The 25,408-nt window shown below is 42.3% G+C and overlaps 1 long non-coding RNA gene across 2 annotated transcripts in view; it reads left to right on the forward strand.

Annotated features, from left to right (window-relative positions):
* LOC129045738 (uncharacterized) overlaps nucleotides 1–25,408 on the forward strand; it is a 171,330-nt gene that overhangs the window by 143,500 nt on the left and 2,422 nt on the right. For both annotated transcript variants that reach the window (XR_010407714.1, XR_010407713.1), the window contains one exon: nucleotides 24,075–24,263. This is a non-coding gene — a long non-coding RNA (uncharacterized LOC129045738). The remainder of the gene's footprint in view (nucleotides 1–24,074; nucleotides 24,264–25,408) is intronic.

Consider the following 25,408-nt stretch of genomic DNA (forward strand, 5'->3'; position numbering starts at 1 on the left):
GATCTTCATTTATCGATACATTTGTAAGGAGGACATGGAATTTTTTGCTTTCAATACCCAATTCCAAATAAGATAAATCCTTGACCCTCAAAAGCAGTGGTTGCTAACACCCTTAAAAATGGTTGAACAAAAAAAAAAAGCTCCCAGGCAGATTGGTTTCATGTGGTTACATATGATCGCACTGTCTTTCCTTATGAAGTACATTATATTTGCTAAGCTGTGTGATTTCGAGTAGCTAATCTCTGTGTGCCTTGGTTCCCTCCACTATGAAAAATGAGGGTAATCAGAATCACTACCTCATAGGGGTGTTGTGAGGAATGGATTATAAATGTATCTTAGAACTGTACCTAACATTGGAAGTTTAAGTTGGTACTTATTATCATTCACTTAAGATGCTAGACCTCCTCTTTCTTATCCTAGTAGTAGCACTTTGCTGCCCTGTCTGCCTTCCTTCCATCCTTCATAATGAAAATATTTATTTGGTACCTAATATGTGCCAGAAACTGCTGGGCTCTGGAACATAACCGTAAGCCAAAGGAGACCGAGTCCCTACCTTCATGGATCTTACAGTCTAGTGGGGAGGCAGGCAGAAATCCAACAGTCCTACAAGGTGGTGTAAATGTCCTGTGATACATTCCATGAAGGGTTCGTGAGCTGGTTGAGGGGGCCCAGGGAGCTTAGAACATGGGGATCTGGCCCAACCAGGGAGAAGAGGGTCTTCCTCAAGCATCCCTCAGGAGCTGATAAGGGTTAAGCGCTAAAAGGCGTATGGGAAACAATGTGGCAAAGCAGGGAGGCAGGAGTGTTCGAGGCAAGGGACTCTGGGTGATGAGAGCAGAGCCGTTGAAGAGGGAGGAATGTGATGCAACAAGGAGAGGGAAAGGAGCCCGAGGCCCGGATTAGGTCCGCAGAGCCCTCTGGGCCAAACCTGGGAGAGAGTACACACTTGAGTTAGTCTTTGGAGCAATGGAGAGCCAGAAGGAAAAAAAATAATTTTTATTTATTTTTTTAAATTCCTGTATAATTAACACACAACCTTATATTAGTTTTAGGTGTACAATATAGTGAGTCAATGATTCTCTACCTTGCTCAGTGCTCATCATGATAAGTGTGCTCTGAATCCCCTCCCCGTATTTCACCCCCACCCCCACTTGCCCTCTGGCAAGCACCACTTTGTAGCCAGAGAGAATTTTTAAGATAGGTTTTAGGTGTATGTGGGGGGTATTCTGATTTTAGTGGTAGTATTTCAATTTCTAAAAGATTACTGTGAATGAATTATTGTGAATTGATACTATGAATTAATGTGAAGAATGGTTGGGGGCGGGGCTAAGAAATAGGAGGCTATCGCGGTCACTTAGGACAGATGACGTCAGCATGGCGGCCGGTGCTGGGGGTGGCCAAGGTGGGGGATTTGCATGGATGTGAGGGCATTTCACAAATAAAATCCTGTAACGCTTAGAGATGGATGAGGTTGGGGTTGGAGCAGAGAGAGCCGGGTGCCACGGATGACTTCATGAATTCCGATGAGACTGAACACTTTCCCTTTTGTTTCCCTCCAGTGCCCAAGAGGTATAGGTCGGTACGCCCTGGGGTCTTTTACAGAGTAGCAAAAGCCGGCAGCCCCTAAACATTTGGGAAAGGCCACTTAGGCGTGCTGATTAGCCAAAATAAAAGAGGAAGTTGACCTTCAACCCTTGTCTTTGTTTTGTTCCAGCTGCAGAAATCATTTTCGGTTGCTCTCTGACTCTGGTAAACAACGCTCCCTGTCACCCTATCCCTTTGACGGTCGGTTCCACTTGTGTATTTCCACTGGGACATGATTCTCACTGACAGTAGAAAAGTTCAGCAACCAGACCTGCAGCTGTGAAAATACTTGCTCCTCTCCATAACTGTTAGTACTTGCGGGAAACACGTCACAGGGCCAACCACTCACGGGTCCTGAAGTGACCCTGTTATTTTGGGACGTAGCAAAGGAAATGATATTTTAAAAACCCAGGTGGCACCCTCTCTGGGTATTGAAAGGTGTAAGTGATAAAAATGGTCACCATACTTGAAGAGCAAGGGGTGGGGGTGTGAACCAGTGCTGGATGTTCCGCAGACTCTCTCCATGTGTCAGCAGAATATATCTGAGCTCAGTGAAACAACCCAGGACCAAAGTGTTCTCTTCAGTTGAATAATTAGACAGCAGCGGTGATCAAGTTAGAAAAGCTAACTATCTTCTGTCCCTGCTTTAGAATTTTTATTACAAGCCCAACACCATCCTTAGGTGGATTTAAGAGCGTAGGAGAAAGACTGCTAGATTTTGAACTGTGGTGAGGATAGCCCATGTTTTATTCCTGTTTGTATCCAGGCACATCCCTGGGGCTCGTCACTTAGTACATACTCAGTGCACGTTAGTTGGAGAAAGGATTCATATGTGTTTTCATGCGGTATTTATATGGTATGGCGAGTTCATAATTTTTTGCCCCACTAGGTAGAGATGGTTGCTTCCAGTCCTCCATATTTATATTGAACACTATTTCGCAACAAGGGTGTTCTAACGTGAAATAATAAGGAAATCATCTTTAGTACGATTTTATATATACAGAGAGACACGCTTGCTGGCTGGGTGCAGATATGTATGTTCGCCCTGAAAGACGCTTTAGCAACCTAAGTTGCACTAGAATGAGGTTATTGATGTGGGAGGAAGGGAAAGTAAGATAAAACTCAGAGCTTAATTTCTAGACAGGATTGCTACTTTCAGAACGAATTTCAAATGCTTCTTGTGTACCTGGCATGGGCTTTGGAGGTTTCCCGATGATTTGTGATTGGAAATGACCTGGCACGTGGTCCCATGGTCCCCAGTCCTTTGAAGCGATTGTCTGTTCTCCTGGTTGCTGTTCCCTGCTTTCCCACCATCAGCTCCCCGGGCAGGACCCCCCCCCGCCCCATTTCTTCTGGTCTGCGCTGTTGGATAGGTCCCTTTACTCCTCTCTTTCTAACTCCGGGTTTGACTTCTCCTTGTTGCCCCTTACTCTGTCACTGGTTCTCAGCTTGTGCTTCCCAGACCAGCAGCATTAGCATCACCTGGGAACTTTATAGGAATGAAAATGCTGGGGCCTCACCCTGGACCTACTCAAAAAGAAACTTCGGCATGGGGCACTGCAGTTCGGTTTTAACAAGGAGGTCATCTCAAATGTGAGGACCACTGCTGCTGTAGTATGTAAAGCTCAGTTCTGAGCATGTCACCACTTTGTTCCCTTTATTGGCATCCTCACCAACAGCCGTGGAAGCATGTATATCCATGTCCTTCTATCCTAGGCCTTCTCCAGCAGCACCAGCTCTCTGCCCTTCTGCTGCCTCTCTCCGTTAACATTGGTTCCTCGGCTAGGAATGCCCCCTCTCCTCCCTCCTTGTAGAAACCTTACTCATTCTTTTTTTTTTTCCTTCAAGTTTTTATTTAAATTCCAGTTAGTTAACATACAGTGTAATACTAGTTTCAGGCATACAATAGATTCAACACTTCCATACAACACCCAGTACTCATCACTGTAAGTGCCCTCCTTAACCCATGCTCCATTTAACCCATCCTTTGCCCACCTCTCCTGAAAATATTATCTACTCCCTTCTTGCCATGGTACATAGATTGTAGGTAGGTAGATCAAATTTAGTAGACATCCCATTTTGCTTTTCCCTCTTCTTAATGTATCCTCGATGAAATCTTGATTTCATGCCAAGGCGATCGATCCCCTTTTGTGGAATGTTTTCAGATACTGCTTCTCCTCTGCTCCCTCAGAGCACTATGACTCCCTGAGTGCATGCTCCCACCTCCTGTAGACAGTGTTTGTATGTGTGTGTCTCCCACCCCAAATAGAGTGTGAGAGCTGGGGAAATCTAACCTGTCTTTTACTTTGACTCCGTGTCCTCCCACAGCAAAGCACAGGGCCTGGGATATACTACACATTGAGTGAGTGTGGCCAATTTAACAATAAAGCAAAGTATTTGCCTGAACGTTGAAGTCTGTACTGTGACAGCAGGACTAGGAATGAGTTTTTCCTTTCCAATGTGGTTTTTCTCACATTGTGGAGAATATTAAACTGGAGTCAGGAGACTTAGGCCAGACCAAGCTTCTTTGGTGACTTCTTCTAAGACCTCGGGTATGGCATTTAATGGCTTTGCTTCCATTTTTTTCATCTATATAAAGTGGTACCAATAATATCTCTGGGCAGAGTTGCAGTGAGGATAACAGCACATGTTATCAAAATAAAATACTACATTGATTTCTTACATTTAAAACAAGGCTACCCGTTTTCTGGTTGCACATAGGGCTATTAAGAACATTAAAGACAACCTTTAAATAGAAAGCTTCATGTTTAGATTATCCAGGGGGTCTTTCTTCCAAGATTAGCCCAAGATTTTTTTTTAGGGAAATTGAAATCTTATGGTCTGAAATTTGAAGCAAGAAAATTCAAACTTTAGTACCATTTCCCTATTCTGACTTGTTGATGAGAAATCAGCGTTCCTGCCTACCTTTCAGGCTTTGAAGGGATTTTTCAAGCTTTATCTTGATTTGATAGTTGGAAAAAAAAGAAAAATAGTCAACCAAAGACACATTTTCTAAGCCCTTGTCCGGCCCTACCCATTAGAAAAGTGTGAGCTACTGTTCTATCAAAACTAATTAAACCTAAAATGTATAACCAACTCTCAATTACCAAGGTTAATGGGACTACGTGCATACATAATTATACGCTACATTTATACAGTGCTTTTAACTTCTTCAAAGCACATTTCACTGTATTGCATATATAAAACAGATGGATTTTTTTTTTTTGAAATCCACAAATAAGGTAAAAAAGAAATCTTGGAATCAATAATTTCAACTTTCTACCTTTCCAAAGCTATTAGAACTAGTGAAATTGTCTAACAGGGCTTTTCATTGCCCTATTCTCTCCTTGACCCATCTCAACTAAAGGTGAGAAATGACTGAAAAATCTGGAGGAATCTCTGGAGGAGAGGAAGCCAAGGACTCAGGCCATCCACAAACTAGATCATTAGCTCCAGGGTAATTAAGAATAATTGACTGTATGTGTGATTATATCCAGAAAGTCCAGAAAGAAATGAAAAGCCATAGGAAGTGATGCGTGAGTAACAGGATTTATGGGGCTCTTTTTATTGTCATTCACTCAACAAGCATTATTAAGCACCTACTGTATGCCAGGTGCTTTCAACAAAGAGGATGGATACAGTCGTAGCCATGAACAACCCAGGCAAGTCTGCTGTTGTCATGGAGATCATCTTCTTGAATAGTGAAGACAGACAGTAAACAGGAACATAAATACACAAACAAGCTAACTTCAGGTAGCTCTAAGCACTGCAAAACCCATCAACACAGGAATGGGATACTGAGTGCCTTGGGGAGGGGATGCTATTTTAGACAGGGTAGCCAGGGAAGGCCTCTCAGTATATATTTGAGCTGCAACCTGCCATGAGGAGCCCACCCTGTGTAGGTCTGCTAACCAGAATGATGGCATGAATGAACTCACCAAGTATGCCAGAGGGAGGGAGACCGGGCCGGTCCCAGGTCTGTGGTTTTTTGTTTTGGGTCCTTTTGTGGATATTACTAAAGCCTCTCCAGGACCCCTGATTTATCGCCTCTACAGTGGGGGTTGCTAATACTGATCACCTTGACAGGGGTGCTCTGAGCCATAATGGCTAAACAATTGTGAGGAGCTATATAAATGCTAAATAATGATCACAGTAATAACCTTTTATTAAAGTCAGCACCGTGATAGGCAGCTCACACTCGGATGCCTTGGCGAATGTGGAAATCGATACGGTGCTCCCTGTGCACACCAACACTATCCTTTAAAATAGAAAAAATAAATGAGCCGATGATCATGATATTCGAAGTGTTAGTGATCAAATAACTGTCTTGAGAGAAAGCTGGTATGTGAAGTGTAAAATGGGAGTAGCAAGATAATGGCACAGTACAGCCCAGAGCAGGTACAGGATGACCGGTGAAGGCCCCTGCGTGCTTGCTGGTGCTCGCGCCGCCTGCCCCAGGGCGGTCATTCTAACTCGTCAGGACTAGGCGCTGCCACCACCAAAAGCGTTGGCAGACGGAAAGCGGGATGAGACAGAGCCGGATCAGCAGCATCACTGCCAGCAGGCCCATCTGGCCCTCTTGGCCTCGCTAAGCCTTCGCCGGGGGCAGGACTGAGAAGCCAGCACCAAGGGGCCCTACCTTGGAAGGGCACCAAGGAAGTGAGGCGGGAGGGAAGAAGGCAATGAACATGGCGTTTTTCCCTTCTAGAATGAAATACCCCAATTCCGGGAAAGACTTTGGCTGGCTTCGTACCCGATCCTCCCTCCACAATTAGAGATATGAACCCATTCCGTAGCTGCTCTCCACCCTTCCCCGCCAAGCCTCTCCCAGAATTTAACATGAAAGCCACAAAAAACGAATTCTTTTGTGTGTGTGTGGGGGGGGAGGGGTCCTACCATCTCTTTGCTATAAATATGCATGTGCCTGAACATTCTTTCCTGTCTCGCGCCTCACGTGGGACAGTCACACTGTGTGACGCACACAAGCATGTGCACACCTGCTTACCGCCCCCCCCCCCCAGTCCTTTGTTAAACCCTGGCTCAGCTATTATGCAGTGCCTGTGGGGTGTAGGCCACAGAGCAGAAAAGTTTACATTATTTTTTTTCCTCTGAAAAGCAGGAAGAGAAGACAATTAAAAAACACTTATTTTAAGGCTGATACTAAACACTTGGTTCTATATTGACTGAGCAAGTCACTTTCCCACCATGGGACAGGTAGACTCGAGATGACCTCGGAGGTGCTAAGAGCTCCCAGGGCACACTGCCCTAGAACTTAGAGAGGTTAAAAAGAATATGGGGGGTGCCTGGGTGGCTCAGTCGTTAAGCGTCTGCCTTCGGCTCAGGTCATGATCCCAGGGTCCTGGGATCGAGCCCTGCATCGGGCTCCCTGCTCCGCGGGAAGCCTGCTTCTCCCTCTCCCACTCCCCCTGCTTGTGTTCCCTCTCTCGCTGTGTCTCTCTCTGTCAAAATAAATAAATAAAATCTTTAAAAAAAAAAAAAAGAATATGGCAGGATAATCCTAGTCTTCAGGAAATTATGGTTTAAATTGGGGTGAGGGAGGATCAAGAGCCTCAAAAAAATCTAGTTGATTTTGCCCAAATGGAGAAATTTTAAAATGTTAAGTACACTGGGGCATCACATTATGATATTATGTAAAGTATTTTGGATGAGCATGCAACATGGGACATAGTAAGTGCTCAGTAAATTTTCTGCTGGTAAGTAAAGCATTTCTACCTACCAGTGTCTCAGGCGGCTCAAACTTGAACTCATTTATTTAAGTATACCATTTCTTTAAGTGCTCTGTTTCCCAGAATAGTCAGTGAAGGAATGTAAGGACAACTGTCCTCAGGAGATGTGGTCATCCTCATTGTCAAATAAGTCCAGGCAAAGGTGGTTCAAGGCTTTCAAATTGTGTTTGGTAAATTTTTTTTTTTTAATTTATTTATTAGGGGAGAGGGGCAGAAGGAGAGGGAGAAAGAGAATCTCAAGCAGACTCTCCGCTGAGCATGCGGCTCCACACAGGGCTCCACAGGGGGCTCGAGGCAGGACTCAGAGATCATGACCTGAGCCGAAATCAAGAGTCAGACGCTTAACTGACTGAGCCACCCAGGTGCCCCTATTTGGTTAGTGTTTTTAATGCCTTGTTGATAATGGTCATCAATAGGTGGGAGATAAAGTCATAAGGAAGGAAGGTACCAGCTCAGATCCTGTGTTCTTTTTATATATTTGAGAGAGAGAGAGAGAGCGCGCACAAACTGGGGGAGGGGCAGAGAGAGAGATAAGCAGATTCTTCACTGAGCACAGAGCCCCAGGGGGGCTCAGTCCCAGGACCCCGATATCATGACCTGAACTGAAATCAAGAGTTGGACACTTAACCCACTGAGCCACCCAGGTGCCCCTGGATCCTGTACTCTTAAATTAAGCTAACCCATACTTAACAAAATCTGGTATCAAACCCCAAGCAATGGTTCCCAATTATTGTCTTGGATCCTTTATTTCACTTTGCTTTTTGCTTACCCATTTTGTATTTGATGAGTAATTTTGGCTTTCCCACTTTTCATCTTTGGCACTCCTTCAGAAATGGGTTATGTGTATCTTCTGGCTCTTTCTACCTCTGGCTGCTCAGAAGTTTTGCCCCTACGCAGCCAAGTTTTGATCCCAGGATCATTTCCTGGCTTTGGCCTGTCTCAGTGGCATCCATGCTGGTCTTGACTTCTCCAGATGGGGGCATGCACAAGAGGAAGGATCAAACAAACCAAACAAAGAAACAGGAAAGAGTACCTGGCTTACCTTATACTGTGCAGGACTGAGGGCTTGCTATTGTACAGTCTCTGCCTCCTTATGCCTCTCTTTTTTTATGTATTTATTTATAAATTTTTATTTATTTATTTATTTATTTATTTATTTATTTATTTATTTATGTACATAAACTCTATGCCCAACGTGGGGCTTGAACTCACGATCTTGAGATCAAGAGCCAGTCCAGGCACCCCTCCTCTCCTTTTTTTATTTCCTCCTGTTTCTGACTCTTTCTACTTCAATTTTTATTGTCTCCAGCTTCTAACTGGCCAGTCTTCTTCTAGTATCCCTTTGTAAGACTTCAGTGGGAATGAGAGTGATATCCATTATGCAAAATAAATTTGAGAGCTGGGAGGAATTGCTGAAGCTCTAATGTCTTTATAGCACTTATCAAATGCCATTTAACCATATTTTTGGCAAACTGCTCTGGCTTTCCAGGGAGTCAGCTGATGGGTAAGTAAATAAATATCTGTCAAATGATTGAGGGAATACGTACTACTTGTACAGCGTCATATCAGGACCTTTAAAAAATACACAGTATGTTTTATGACACTTCATCCTTGGCTTAAGAAGGACATCTTCTCATGCCCATGCACAAAAAGGCTGCTTTGAAATATCAGCAAGGGCCAGACTGGGTTCACGATTTCTTCTGGAAAATAAGAAGTCATCTCTCAATGCACAACCAGCTTCATTTGGGCAAAAGGGAATGTGAGCAAAGCACTGGTTACAGCTGTAACAGGCACCTAGGAGCCAATGAGTTGTAGAAGCTGAACATTTTACTATCCATGGTTTCCTCCAAAACATCTTCATAAACAGCAAATTCATAAGACATAAATGATTAGAATGAAGTGAGCACCGTAGAACTAGAGGCAATACAACTTTGATATCACCCCAGAAGCCTCTGATCTCCTGTCTGATATAAGAATCTTTTACTGACTTTTCTTTATAATTTTACCACCCTTAGAAGCTTCCCTTGGGCACCTGGGTGGCTCAGTTGGTTGGGCGACTGCCTTCGGCTCAGGTCATGATCCTGGAGTCCCGGGATCGAGTCCCGCATCGGGCTCCCTGCTCGGCGGGGAGTCTGCTACTCCCTCTGACCCTCCTCCCTCTCATGCTCTCTGTCTCTCATTCTCTCTGTCTCAAATAAATAAATAAAGTCTTTAAAAAAAAAAAAGAAGCTGCCCTAAAAAGTTTCATTTCACCCAGTTTTGATATCAAAATAGATTAAAAAAGAAAAACAACAACTGCCTGCATATTCAACATCGGACATGAAAAAGAAAACTAGGGTTTTTTTTAACAAGATATTTGGAGGTGTAGGGGCACCTGGGTGGCTCAGTCAGTTAAGCGTCTGAATCGGTTTCAGCTGAGGTCATGATCTTGGCGTGATGAGACTGAGCCCCGTGTCGGGCTCTGCATTCTCTCTCTCTCCCCCTCTCCCTCTGTCCCTCCCTCCCAGCTCACATGCTCTCTCTCTCTCTTTACAAAAAAAACTTGCAAAAAAAAGATATTTTGAAGTGTACAATTTCTTTTGGTGATCAGGACATTTATTCTTTGGTGCACTTTTATGTTTGCTGAGTTAGTCACTCCACTTTCTCATATTTCAAAGGTATTCTTCCCAAAGCTGCCTTTTCTCCCATACACATGCTTTCCTGGATTCAGTGGGACTTGGAAGGATACTGAGCTCCTCATAGAATGGTTGTTGCTATCTCATGATCAAAATTAGTAGTAATACTACTAATTTTTACTTTGCTTCAAAAGTCTCTTCCCTTGCCCCCTAAAGTCTGTACTTTCAAAATGGTATCTACATCTTTAATTACCCCTGACAATAAACTCTCACCTCAAAATCTGTTTGATCATGCACTACACCCATCATGATCTTCAAATATCCTATTTTTTTAAAATCCCATTTATGTCAGGTTCCCAAAGAGTTATAATATTTGCAGTGGGGTTGTTTTTTTTTTTTTTTTTAACTGTTCCTGTAATTGCTATTTGTAATTCTTGCAAATCAAAGTTGTATAAATGATTGGATACCAGTTGAATTATCTACCAAACTGGGATGAAGTGGTCCTTTAAACTACTGTGTAGCAAACAAATCCACAGAGTAGAATGAAATGGAACTTGGGCAACTGGGTATCCACAGAGAATCAGATCAGATGCTGTAGTTTTAACAAAGTACTTCAGATCCATAATAATCCTGCTAATTACATTTCTTCCAAATTAATCAGCTAATGTCGTTTTCCATGAAGAAGAGGTCTTCGTGAGTCCGGGTGAGATAGGATTTGGGAAGGCAGGGAGCAACAGGGAAAGCTCCCGGGGATGGGATCAGTTGGAGCAAAGGACAGAAGGTAAAAATGAGAAGGCTATGTATGCTTGAGAAGCAATCTGGACCTCAAGTGTGATAAATAGAAGCTTACGACATTGCCACCTCTTTGTGAAACATCATATTTTTGTTATTTATTAATTATTTTCCCTGATGCAGGTTTCCTATTTTTTTATGATGTAATAAATAGTGATATCTGGTCTCATTTTTCTCTGTATTTAGATACAGTGACTAGAGTGCTAAGACTGAATGAATAGTTTCATGAGAAACAAGATCAGTGGGGAAGGTTGGGTCAGATTATGAAAATCCTTAAAATGCTTATCTTGGACTTTACCCATAGAAGTCATTTAGTGTTTTGTTTGTTTGCTTGTTTGTTAATTGGGAGCACCATGAAGAAAACAGTGTTTTTGATGGTTTCTAAGGGGATGAAGACACTAGGCAGTAAGATGATACAGCAGTAATTTGGGCATTAAAAATAAGGTTGGACAGGGCTGGTGATGGTGGTGATGGATCAGAAAGGAAGGGGTGGGTGCAGCATTATAAGGGGAGGATTTGGCTTCTTTCTCTTGGTCTTTTCAGTCACTTAGGCTTAGTACTGTTCAGTCTTCCTGATTTATTTTCCTTACCATTTATATTTTCCTTCTTCCCTTGATAATTTACTTTTTCTTTCTGATTTTTCTCCCCTCTTTTCTTTCTTTTGCCTGCATTTAGAACTTTTTTTTCTTTTATGTTCCTATACAGGATGATAACTGAGTCAGTCAGGCAGATATCAGATGGGAGATATGGGTAGACATTAACCATTAGATTCACTAACTAATTAGAATATGTTGCTGCTTAAAAAATTTGTTTTATACCTTTTATCTTTAGTTTGAAAGAAGGAAAGAAAAGAGAAGAAAAGAGATAAGAAAAAAAAGAGTAGACTGAAAAAAGGAGAGAGAAAAATTTTCGTTTATTTATTCATTCAAGAATGCTGTTTCCAGGGGCGCCTGGGTGGCTCAGTCAGTTAAGCGTCTGCCTTTGGCTCAGGTCATGATCCCAAGGTCCTGGGATCAAGCCCTGCGTTGGGCTCCCTGCTCAGCCAGGAGCCTGCTTCTTCCTCTCCCTCTGCCGCTCCCCTTGTTTGTGCTCTCCTGCTCTCTCTCTCTGTCAAACAAATAAATAAAATCTTAAAAAAAAAGAATGCTATTTCCAGAGAAAGAGAGCCAAAAAGATAGAGAAAATACAACAAAATGACTTATGTTACTGTAATTTTATTATACGTTTCCCCGTCTAAGTCAGTTGGTAAAGTAGAGATGCCAGGAGGCAGAAGATGAAGGTGTGATGGGTAGTCTTCTTCTGTTCCTTTAGGTCATGTTGTTCTTCATATCAAAAGGTGGAGTTAAATCCCTACCCCTAGGCCTTAGTGACTGGCTCAATCACTAGGATGCTCTGGGAATGACTTTTTGGAACTTTTGAGGTGAGATCGCAAGAAGTCTGCGTCTTTTGGAACATTTACCTGTGGCATGCTCCCTTTTGGAACCCAGCCACTACTTTGAGAAAAGCCCAAGTCGTCTGAGACCCTCCAGTTGTCAGACCCAAATAAGATGCTAGCCAGCATCCCTTGCCAGTCATGAGTGAACCATCTTGATGTCTGGCTCAACTGAGCTATAGATAATTGCAACCCCAGCTGACATCTGACTGCAATTCCTAGGAGACCCTAAGCAAGAACTGCCCGGTCAATCTCAGTCAACCCACAGAATAATGAGACACAGGAATAAATTACTGTTTTAAGCTACTACACTTTGGTGTGATTTCTCATATAGCAGTAGATAATTCTTTCATGCTTATATGAGACATAAAGAAGTTTTATCACGTGTTTGAAAGATTCATACTGCCACCCAGAATGCATGCATATATTTTTTGTTTCTTTCTCCTCCTAAAAATCACTTTATTACTCATTAGCTTTGAAATTGGAATCTGAATTGACCTTGATCAGCAATCTTAGGAAATATTTAAGCAAATATTTTATTTTATTTTTTTATCATTTTAATTTATTTTTAAAGTAGGCTCCACACCCACAGTGGAGCCCAACACGGGGCTTAAACTTAGAACCTTGAGATCAAGACCTGAGTTGAGATCAAAAGTTGGACATTTGACTGACTGAGTCACCCAGGCGCCCCAGCAAATACTTTAAACACCATCATATTTTGTGTACTGGCTCAGGATAAAGTGATACAGATGTGACAAAAATAATTCTGTATAATCAAAAGATGGAGTTTAAGTCCTAGCTCTGTCATTCATCACTGTGTGATCGAGGGCAAGTTATTTAATGTCTCTGATTCCTAGTTTCCAATGCTATACTGTATTTGAAAGTATTTAGTAATGCCTAGCACAACATATTCAATAAATGTTCATTTCTTTCCATTTCTATGAAAGTCTCATGCTCATAAGTGCAACCATGTCAAAACATAACATATTATCGTACTGCTTCCTAAAACTGAATATTTTTATTAGTTATCAAATATTCCCCTTGATAAATATTTCATAAGCTTTCATAGTGTTGCCTTTACTTTTGTAATGTGATCTACTTTACTTTTCCCGTAGGATAACTTGTTTAGTAGATGTGGGGGCCTCATTCTGTTGCTAGGTCCTCGCAAAAGTACTTTAGTGACCACCGTCTGTTTTTCAAGGACATGACCCTGTTTCATATCTTGAATGTGGTTCTCTACCTTCGTACAAATGTTAATAAGTTAAGTGCATACCAAATAAGAATTTTAATTCAGTTCATCATATGTTTATGTATTTAAATTTAAGAGTCAAATTGATATAATTGGTAACATTACCCATTTGCTTTGATTTGAGATGCCAAGTGATTGAAAATTTTTCTAATTTGGAAGTGAATTACCTTGCTTATTTGAATTTATCATTTTTGCATAATTAGGATGAACTAATTTAATTTGCAGTTATCCTTTTAAATGACTTAAATGATGTCTGCTGAGATACTCAAGGCCACATGATTAGTGGAGTCATCCTGAGTAACACTCTGTCTCATGAGTTGGAAAGGACAATGGAACTTGTGAACCCGGGAATGAAGTTACAAACTTGATCTTTTCTCCATTAATATATATATTTTTCTGCTTGGTTTCCCTGACCTCACTCTAGGCTGCTTTATGTTTTCCAGAGGGACCACACATTGCAATTTGGTGATGGTCCTCCTTTTCCAACTCTGTTCTGATTCCATGTCATTTTCACTTGATGTTCAGCTCACATCTCAGCTCTTCCCTCAAAGGGAAGGCTGGTTACTCATTTGGCGGGTTATGGTAGGAATCCCCGACTGCTTTTTATGGGGACTGAGATTCTTCCAGCAAATACTATTTTTTGATGATATGTTTTAATGAGCCCTTTAAAAATTGGGACACCAGACTATGTCTAGTGTAGCTGGAACCTATAACTTTAGAACAGTGTTTGCAATCTAGTTTTGCTCCCATTAAAATGGCTGCCTATTAAACTCATTAGTGGAATCCACCATATTGTGTTGCTTAACTTTTTCCATCCTCTTATGGTTTTCAGTTTTTCCTTTCACAGAAAGCACTGGCCTAAATAAATCCTTTACTCTCTTATAATGCTTTCATTTTGATCCTACTGCTGCTGAAAATCAATCAAACTTCTTCATCATGGCAGTCTCCACCCCGCCAATCTCCCATCAACCTTGTTAACCACGTTTTCAAATATATACTCAAGAGGTAGTCAACAAAGTTGGACTCAAGCTTTACCTCAGCCTTTTTTTTTTTTTTTTATTTCCCTGTATAGGACATTTTCAAGAAATAGGAGCTTTGTCTTACTCTTTTCAAGGAGCTTTCAGACCAATTAATAAAACAAAGTAGATAACTTGTTACCAACATTAGAGTCTCATTTGAAACTAATTTCTACAGCTCAAAATGTGGCATAAGGCAGATCCCTATTTAAGAAGGGCCTTATTATTTAAATTGTCTTGAAGACCCTGAGATTGTATGTAAGAGTACTGCTATGGGAGGATGTGAAGCACAATCTTGGCCACTCCAGTATTTAACTTAAGTGCAGAAAGTGAGGTCATCTCCCAAAGCACAGGAATTGATTTTACCCTGAGCCCCTCCTTGGTATTAAACTCTTATAATCACAGAATATAGAAAAGGAAGAAACTTGGTGTTTATTCTCATGGTCTCATTTTACAAACCAGGAAATTGAGACTCAGAGGTGCGAGCTCATTAAGCTCATCCAGTTATTTAGTTGGTTCCTTGGACGAGGATAGTTTCAGAAAGGATGCCGAAAAGTAGAAGCATTCGAGAACTATTTAGGAACTGTAATATCCACACTGACTGACTGATTGGTGGTGGTGGGGGCTGCTGAGAGACTGAGTACGGACAGGGAAGATTCAAAGATCGTACAGATTCTTTAGCTTTAGCACCCATGCAAATGGGAGGCATTCATTTTGAAGGAGGACATAGGAAAAATGTATCTGCAGAGAAAGATGAATTCAATCTGGGAGTTTTGGGTGTGCCTTTGCAAAATCCAAGACAATGTGTTACAATTGAATATACAGAGGAGGCAAACCATGAGGCTCTTGAGTTAGGAAAGCTTCATAAAGCCTATGTCTGAGGGGACGTTAGCATCATCCATAGCCAGTGTGAGGCCAAAGAAGACAAAGATGGAAAGGCATCCCTTAGGTTTCGCTATAAGGCAATTATTGGTGACCTTGGCAGGTGACGGTTGAGTGGAGTGGTGTGGCCAGAAGCCAGACTGCAGTGGGTGGGAAAGTGAGTGGGAGGTGGGAAGTAGAAAAACAAATATGAGCAGCTATGAAGAAGTTTAGGACAGTTGAGGGGAGGGAAGGAGGGCAGGCCCGCAGGGTAAGATGTAGAGGGAGGGTTTGTCTGACACGGGACAGAGTTGGACATGTTTCAGTACCGGTGGGAAGAGGCCAGTTTTTCTATCGAAGTAATTTTTCTCTTCTCTGGCTCCTGCCTTCTGTCTAAAGGTCTGTGTAGTTCCTGGAAATCTCAGAGCAGATCTTTTAGGAGCATCAGAATGATCTCTTGCTAACCCATTATGAACTCACTCTTTTTTTTTTTTTTTAGATTTTATTTATTTATTTGAGAGAGAATGAGAGACAGAGAGCATGAGAGGGAGGAGGGTCAGAGGGAGAAGCAGACTCCCTGCCGAGCAGGGAGCCCGATGCGGGACTCGATCCTGGGACTCCAGGATCATGACCTGAGCCGAAGGCAGTCGCTTAACCAACTGAGCCACCCAGGCGCCCCATTATGAACTCACTCTTAACAACCAGCTTTTGTTATCAACTCATAAACCCATATTCCCCTCTACTTCCCAGATGCTCCACTCACATTAAATAAAAACATTTCTCAGATTTGTAAATGGAGGTAAAGAGAGCAGAACTAATCTTGCCACATCTCAAATTTGCCTGTGTGGGGAGTTCAAACTGAGAAATTAACATTTCAGAGAAATTTTTAAAGATTTGAAGAAATCGTATTTTATGATTAATATTAATCACACAGTTACTGACTCTCTTTACATTTACTCCACTACTTTTTTTTTTTTTTTAAGATTTTATTTATTTATTTGACAGAGACACAGTGAGAGAGGGAACACAAGCAGGGGGAGTGGGAGAGGGAGAAGTAGGCTTCCTGCTGAGCAGGGAGCCTGATGCAGGACTTGATCCCAGGACCCTGGGATCATGACCTGAGCTGAAGGCAAACGCTTAACGACTGAGCCACCCAGGCACCCTCCACTACTTTTTATTGATTGCCTCCTATATAGCAGGTCTTTGGCACGAAACACCTCAACATGACCCAAATATCTTGATTTCTAAATATTTTATGTTTTGAAGAGAAATTTCTGGGGTTTGTGGCGATTTTCTACATTTTTGGTACAGTGTTCTCTGCTATGTCAAAACAGTGTTCTTTAAGGTACAGCTGAAACTCTTTTGACACCCTACATCCAGATTCCCTTTCTATCGCCGAAGTAAATCCCTGCTGTGTGATTCTCAGTAGGAAAAAGGGCCCTGCTCCTCACTGTGGAAGTTGAGGAGGCCAGATGGCTTCTCTGGACCGAACCGGCAGCCTGAGGTGTAGACAACAGACCCAGTCATTCAGCGGGCAGCTGAGGTGTAGACAACTCTCCCCAGGGGTGTTACATCGAGGGAGTGGTAGGAAACCCCAGGGACATTGAGAATCACTCTCACTGATGGCAGCAGTGCTGAGTGACCCCCAGCGGGGCTTCCAGGAGCCGGTCCTGGCTACGTCTGCCACTGCCCGGCCTCCCTGGGTTCCCACCTCTGCTCTGAGCCCGCTTCCTGTTTGATTCACTGAGCTCCCCAAGACCTGCCTAAAGAAGTTCTCTTCCACTTGGGTTAGCTGGAGGTGGTTTCTGTCGTTTGCCATCAAGAACCCTGGCTGATTCAGAGGGCCACAGTGGAATAATAAAGCAATGAACCAAAACATTTATATTCAGCTTACGTTTTGTGGACTGCGGGCATTGTGCTAAATGCTTTATTTTTTTTTTTAATTTTAATTTTTTTTTAAAGATTTTATTTATTTATTTGACACAGAGAGAAAAAGCACAAGTAGGCAGAGAGAGAAGGAGAAGCAGGCTCTCCACTGAGCAGGGAGCCAGATGCGGGGCTCGATCCCAGGACCCTGGGATCATGACCTGAGCCAAAGGCAGCTGCTTAACGACTGAGCCACCCAGGCGCCCCTGTGCTAAATGCTTTAAATAAATGATGTCACCAAATCCTCAAAACAACAGGGTGAGGCGGGCATGTGGGTCTATTCTTTCTAGTGTCATCTGAAGAGCCTCCTCTTTTATGAGGCTTTTCTGACTTCTTCTTCCTCTTGTAAGTAGACTTGATTCCTCCTTTCTGTCCACTGTATGTCCCATAAAGAGGAGAGCATGTATATGTGTTTTTGGTACAATGCAGACATATATCTACACATTCTCTCCTCTCTCTCTTTCTCTCTCCCTCTCTATATATGTATATATATATATATCACATATATAAAGTATATTGGCAAGGTTTCAATATAATATAATATACAATATATATATTTTATTTCATTACCTCTTATTAAGCTCTTACTATGTGTAGATGTGCTTAGCAGTTCACTTGCATTATCACATGCTGTTCCCACCAGAACTCTATGAGTTAGATTTATTTATTCATTTTACAAAAGAGGAAATGGGAACAAGAAACGTTAAATAAATAAATTAATTAAATTTTCAAGACATTACCCTTTTCAAGAGTTGTAGAGTTGAAATTTGAACATACTCCATTTTGTTTGTTTTGACTTCCAACACCTCTGCTCTTAATACTCTGTAAATTACCTTCACATTCTCATTGTGCTCATATGGGTGATGCTTCCCTCCTGTCCCGACTAAGACAGAGTCTGCATTTTCCTTTTTCCCCCCCTCACTCTTCTAGGAGGGAAGGCAAATTCTCTGTTTCTTATGATACTTCGCCCATTCCTCTGTCCATGACAGACAGTGCGAGTCAATGATTATACTCTGTCCCATGAGCCATCTCAAAGATCTCTCTCCCCCTGTTCGACAGAAAGTAACTCCCACTTGGTTAGAGATGAATCTTATTTGCTGTGCCTGGCCTAGAACAATGCCTCTCCCATAAATAAATATGCTTGGCAAATTATTGTTAGAGTATTGCTTTTGTCTTTATCTCGCAGATGAAGAAATTATAATTAGAGAATTAAATAATAAGCCATTCACCTGGGGCTATTTGTGTCCACCTTGTTGGGTTTTTGTGAAGATTAATTGGATTCATACACATAAAACTCTTCAAATCGCATCTTGGCACAAGGTAAATTAGGTATTAGGACTACTGCTGAAAAGCACACAGGTTGTATCCGGGAGAATTAAATCCATAGAGATAGAAAAACTGATGGTGGTTGCCAGGGGCTGGGGGAAGGAGGGAATGGGGTGTGACTGCTTTAATGGGAACAAGGTTTCCTTGTGGGATGATGAAAATGTTGGGAACCAGATAGAGGTGGCGGTTGCACCACATTGTGATGTACTAAATGCCCCAAAAAGGTACACCTCAAAATGATTAATTTTATGGTATTATGAATTTACTCTCAAAAAAAAAAACACCCGAGTCACAGAGGTTGTAACAGGAAGACCCAGAGAGTGAGTGCTCACGCCGCCCTGGTAATATAGCCAGAATGTGGACTTCAGTTCTCTAAATAAAGCGTTCTTTCCACGTCAGTATGCTGCTTTAGAAATCAGGGAAAGTTTATCCTCACTGCAGGGCAGTTGTGATCTGTGTGCTGATAATTGCAGATGGAGGAGGAATGTTCCCACCTTAGGCAGGAAAACAAATACAATTTTAATGTCCTTTATAGTTTACCAAGCAGTTTTGGAGAACAATGGGTTGCAAATAATCAGAACTTACTGTACCTGAGTGACCCGTGTAATGTGCATAGTAAATATGACAAGGGGAGGGTGGGCCTGGAGGGAACTCTTGAAAGTTCACAGTCTGAAAGGTCTCTAACCTGCGCTTGGGGGATCGATCTGTCTTTACTGATTGCAAAGGAAACTCAAAGACTTCGGAATTGTATCTATTAAAAGCCAAGTGACATCATTCTCTTCCCTGGTCTATAAGCAGCGCCACTGAGCTTGCTGAGGCATTAATGGGGCTGGTGATGGCCGCTTAGTCTTGTGTAAATAGACCTTTAGGGTACAGTCATGACTTTGCCATTAAGCATGAAGCCACCGGGAGAGTCCTCATGAAAACACATAAAATCTCAGATCTTTCATTGCTAATCTCTTTGGAGTTTGCTTTATTTATACCTGTGTAAATGTGTTGTAGCAACAGCCCATTTCATAAACACAGCCACCTCATTGCTCCTTAATAAACAGGAAGGTATTAATAAACAGCCACCTCTCATTTTAAGGCAACTTGGCATATAGAACTTGGCTAAAAATTAAGCAGCAAATGGATGTCTTAATTTATTACATGTTCTTGTATTTGTTTTAAAGGGATGTTGAGGTGGCCTTGATCTGATTTCTGGCTCAAGTGGGAAGCCCAGATGTCTGTCATCTATCTCATACCCTGGGCCCTGATACACCTGTGGAGTGGAGGGTTCCCTCTATTGCTTATAAAACCTTAAAGATACCTTGAAAAACTTTTTAGATATTTTTCTCTTTCTTTCAGCTTAAACTATGAACCTTCTGCCTCTGCCACTGGAGATACAGAGATAACATTGTCATGGGAAGATGGTCACCACAAGAGCTATTACCTGTAGCATGGGTGATAAGGACCATTCTAAGGTCAGGGGACAGAGTACCAGGGGAGCAGAGGAGAAAGGGTGTTGAATTCTCTTGGCCAGACTGGGGTGTGGGTGTGATATGGGATGAGATTAGTGGGGGAGTTGAGAAAAGAGATGGCATTTAAGCTGGACCTTGAGGGCGCCTGGGTGGCTCAGTTGGTTAAACGACTGCCTTTGGCTCAGGTCATGATCCTGGAGTCCCGGGATCGAGTCCCGCATCGGGCTCCCTGCTCGGCGGGAAGTCTGCTTCTCCCTCTGACCCTCCTCTCTCTCATGCTCTCTGTCTCTCATTCTCTCTGTCTCAGATAAATAAATAAATAAAATCTTTAAAAAAATAAAATAAAATAAAATAAACTGGACCTTGAAGAATTTCCTTGGATGGAAAGGGACTGGGAGGGTGTGTATGTGTTTGTGTGGTGGGGACAGGGAAGAAAGTTTTCCAGAGCAATGGAAGAACCCAGAACTCTTTGTGTTTGTATTTAGAAAGAGAAAGAGTTCTGCACAGTTGGAGTGTGGGAATCAGCTGGAGGGAGGGGTAGGCCCAGGAAAGAGTTCGCTGAACACATCTCGCTTCCCTAGCTCATCGGTGAGAAGGAACAAAGCTGTGGAAGCTTTAGTTGGCCCACGTTTAGCTCACCAAGATAAGAAGGCAGAGAGTCATGGCAAAAGGACGCAACGGGGGGAAAAGGCCAAGAAGGACAAAGCTTTCTGTTTTCCTAGGAGTACAGATGATTATCATGATTTTAGACAGCAGATGTCAGAAAATGTACCACTGAGGGCCTGACTCAGCAAAGATGTTAACAGAGAAGGTGCTTTAGTGATCTGTGTAGACACGTCAGTGTGGGTGAAGTGGCTCAGAGGCTTATGGCCGCCATTTGTGATCCTACAGAGTGTCACTGCTTCTTTGGCTTTCATTTTCAGCATTTTTATTTCCAGATTTATTTTGGTGATTAATTTTTACCGTATGATTATCTGTATTTATTTTAGATGAGTAACATTTGTGTTTAAATACATTTTCTGTACTCTTAAGGCTGATTTCATTGGCCTGAGGTTAATTTTTTTTCCTTGAGGAATATAATTCCATTTTTTACCAAGAGACTCAATGGGAAAATTCTACTTTATCACCAGTTTTAAGTAATTTGAGTATTCCATACATCAGTTACAATCATGTTTGCCAGAGTTTCACAATTGAAATATATTACCTGTGTTGAATATTTGCCATTTGCCAATCCCAGTGAGCATTTCACCTGTCTCCATTCTGCTCTGTGCCCACCACCGGCTGGGCTTCCTTGCCGGCTGATGTCCAAGGCAGCAGCTCGCTCCATCCCTCTCAGGGCTCGGGCAATCACCCCCCGCTCCTTTCTCCCCGCAGGCCTCAGGGTGCTCCCTTTTGTTGGAAGCTCCCGTCTGCCATCTTCAGTCCCTCAGCCCCATCTACATCTTTGTTAATTCCTCAGTTGCTCTCTGAACATTCCCAGTTTCCTGCAGGACCTGACTGATGCATTATGTAGATAAAGTTCACAGAAAGCACATTGAAGATACATCTATGATGCTTTCATAAGTTTACTAAATAAATTGCATTCAGTGGAGTACAATTAGGAAACAGCTTTTTTTCCTTTACATCGAAATGTAACGTAAAACATCTTAAAGATGTACCGACAACTAACAGTGTTCTTTAGGGCTTTTTCTCCCTCACCTCTTGAAAACGCCTCAGGCAGAGTTGTATTTTGGTTGTTAGTGAAGAGTTATATTTTGGAGATAGATATATATATATCCCTGCCATTATATATATATATATGTGTGTTAGAAACCTAGTTCACCCTAAAAGAAACACACAAACACAACTCCAGACTTCCCATCCTGTATGCAATTTAAAAGCTTCCCTCAAGCTCTCTACCCTCTCCTCAGCTCAATTCTGACTGGAAGCTTGGGGTTTGACGGTAGCAAAGACGGGCAATACTGTCCTTCCACTCTCTCCTTTCTTCCCCTGTCCCCTCAGGTCCCCAAACTGTGGATTTTTGTAAACATCCAGGGTGGGGGTAAGATACCAGCCTCCCCTCTGGCAAGTGCTGGCCTTCCCAGTGATTCGCTGGAAAAGCCTTCCTCGGTTGGCTCCAGACGGGCGTCGGCATCCCTCTCACCTGTGCATATAAATTTGCTTTTGAGGAACGAACTTTCTTTCTTTCTTTTTTATTTTATTATGTTTTGTTAGTCACCATACAGTACATCAAGGAACTTTCTTTCTAATGCATTTCTAGTTTTCCCTTTCATAGGCTGCCGGGGAGGTGAACAATGGATGAGCGTGGCCCCCTTTTAATAATTCCTGAGAGGATGTGTCTGGTGCCTCCCTAGGAGGACACTGTCATCTGTTTCAACAGCCTTGCAGCTTTAGCTAAAACCGTGAGACATCAGGAAATGTCTAATCTCGCATCCCGTTATGTGAGCATATATTAAAAGGCATATTAAGAAGAAGAGGAATACAGATGGAAGGAAGAAAGGCTTTCTCCACTCTGCCCTGTGGATTTCTACAACACCATTTTCATGTTTGGCAATTGTACCTCATTAAATGAATTACGACTATGGCAAATCTTGAATTAAAAATATTTGTAACTGAATAAAGCCATTCTGTTATTAAACGTAATTGCTTTATTTCCTCACATATTCACAGGAGATGCCATAGATCTTATTTGGAGTTTTAATAAATTTTTAAAAATCACCATCAAGGAATAAGGTTCTGATTACTCAAGCAACCACACTAACCAAAAGCGGAGCCACTTTTTTTTTTTTTTTTACCTTTTGCTTTGAGAGATGTTCATCTCAGGTCCTAATTTGCCCAATAAGTCTGAGGCAGTGATTAGCAAACTAAAGGCCAAATCTGGCCAGCAGCCTTTTTCTGTAGACAAATTTTTATTGGAACATAGCCATGACGATCTATTTAAGTACTGTCTATGACTGTTTTTGTATTACAACTGAGCACAGTTGAGCAGTCGCAACAGAGAACACATGACCTGCAGTGCTGAAAACATTTATTATCTGACAGAAAAAGTTTGCTGACCTTGGTCTAAGATAATGTTTCTGAATATTCTTTGACTATCATTTATGCTAGGAGCTCCCTGAAAGCAGAGACCAAATACGATTTCTCTTTGTATCTTTAGTGCCTATCACACTGTCCTGTTGGAAAGAAGTGCTCAAGTCCAGAATGAATGAAAGTAACCTAATGCAGCTGCATAAATAATCATGCTCCGCCCACCCCAACCTTAAAGACTATGGGAAAGAGCCACTGAAAACCAGGCGGAGCGTGATTTTCTACTAGGACAGTTTTGGTTTGACTTTCAGGAAGATCTGTATCCATTACTCTGATCTTGGTGTGCTGAACAGGGTTGCTCCTGTTCTCATTTCAGCAATTCAGGGGTGGGTGGGAAGGCAGGGATGTGGGGGAGGGACCAGTGCAACTTTTGCTGCCGCAAGAGAACTGGGGCAAAGGCATTTATGAGGAGGTCCCAGTGTCCAGGTGCTGGGCAGCATGGTCAAGGAATTGCTAAACTGACATCTTGGCTTGTTTGTCTTCCCAAAAGCACTCGCCCCAGCAGGCATATTCTGTCTTAACATTTGGTACTCTGTGGAAAAGGAGATGTTTGGGAGGCAAATGTAGCCTGTTCTCTGTACTCCTTCCTTTGTTTCAATGCTCCTGTTGACTTTCTCTACATATGTAAATGTAGATTAGTTTTTGTAAAAAAAAATTTATAGATCTAATACCTTGTTTGTATAGGCAATTGGAAAGGGCCCAGGAAAATACTCTTGGCCGGTTTCCTTTAATAACCAAGCCAGAAGTGGCAGTTATGTAGGAAGTTTATTACCACCCTGGCCCTTCTACTGTCAGACATCACTAATAGATCCCCGCATGCTTTCTGACAGACACAGCCTCCGAATCCTTCCTAAAACGTTCCAAGTAACTGCCACCAATTGGTCAGAATTGGCACACGAGATGAAACCTTCCTTGCCAAAGCTGGTTTTGCATATTTCTAGGTGCGAGGATCTCATTCCGCCTTTTATTTCTTCCTCAGCTCCTCATGTGGAAATGTATCCAGGCCCCAAAGGCAGGAACAGGGAAGGGCTGGCAGGCAAAGCGAGGCATTCTCGGCAGAATGCGGAGCACAGATAACAATGTGAGGTGACCAGCTGGAGTAACGCGGAGTACACACTGGGAAGTCACATGAAATGAACATGGAATCAGAAGGAAGAGCTAGATTGAGGTAAGCATGGGCATCTAGGCCAAGACATTTGAATGCGATTTGGGAAGTCAGTGCTCCCGAAGGCTGGTAAGGGTATTAGGGTTCTCCAGAGAAACAGAACCAATAGGATAGGAGATGTACACACACACACACACACACACACAGACACACACACACAAAGGGGTAAGGGTGGGCATTTTTTTAAGGAGTCGGCTCTTGTGAGTGTGGAAGTTGGCAAGTTCAAAATTTGCGGGGCAGGTGATCGGGCTGGAAATTGTAGCAGGAGCTGATGTTGCAATCTTGAATCCTACGGCAGTCCGGAGGCAGAATTCCTTCTTTGGAGGACCTCAGTCTTTTCTCTCAAGTCCTTCACCAGATTGGATGAGGCTCACCCACATTGTGGAGGGTCGGATCATTTGCTTTGCTCAAGGTTTACTGATTTAAATTTTAACATCTAACAATGATGTCACAGAAATTATTGGCTAGAACAAAGTTCATTTAAGTGAAACAGAGTTGATTTAAAGAAAATTATTAAATAAATATTGTGTGCAGATGGTATAGGGATATGTCAAGTATATATGTACTAAAATGGCTGAGGTCAGAGAATGGTAAGCGACAGAATTGCTATACTCTTGTCACAAGGAAATGTCATAAGGAAATGTTTGGTTTTTTTTTAATAAAGATTTTATTTGTTTGACAGAGAGAGAGAGAGAGGGAACAAGCAGGAGGAGCGGCAGAGGGAGAGGGAGAAGCAGGCTCCCCGCTGAGCAGGGAGCCCGATGCGGGACTCGATCCCAGGACCCTGGGATCCCATGACCTGAGCCAAAGGCAGATGCTTAACAGACTGAGCCACCCAGGCGCCCCAGGAAATGGCATTTTAAGGAGATTAATTCTGCTGCCTTGAACAAAGGCCATGACAGAAAATATTCACCAACAAATAATAAATATGAAAATGTTCTCTCCTGTTATAGTAGTAAAATCATGCCTTTTCTAAAGATGCTAACTTTTTGCCAGATTTCCCGAATGTAATCTTCCCAGTGTGCTTTTTAAAAAGTAGTTGTTTGTTCTTTTTCTCCCCCCCTAACAAATAGAAGTTTTAAATTTTATGAATCTTAGTAGTTGGGTCTTCTGCTTTATGATTTCTTAAAAGGATTTTAAGCTTAGAA

Source organism: Mirounga angustirostris, unplaced genomic scaffold (genome assembly GCF_029215605.1).
Source record: "Mirounga angustirostris isolate CCGP_5_RB_7025 unplaced genomic scaffold, mMirAng1.0.hap1 SCAF_15, whole genome shotgun sequence".
Lineage (NCBI taxonomy): Eukaryota > Metazoa > Chordata > Mammalia > Carnivora > Phocidae > Mirounga > Mirounga angustirostris.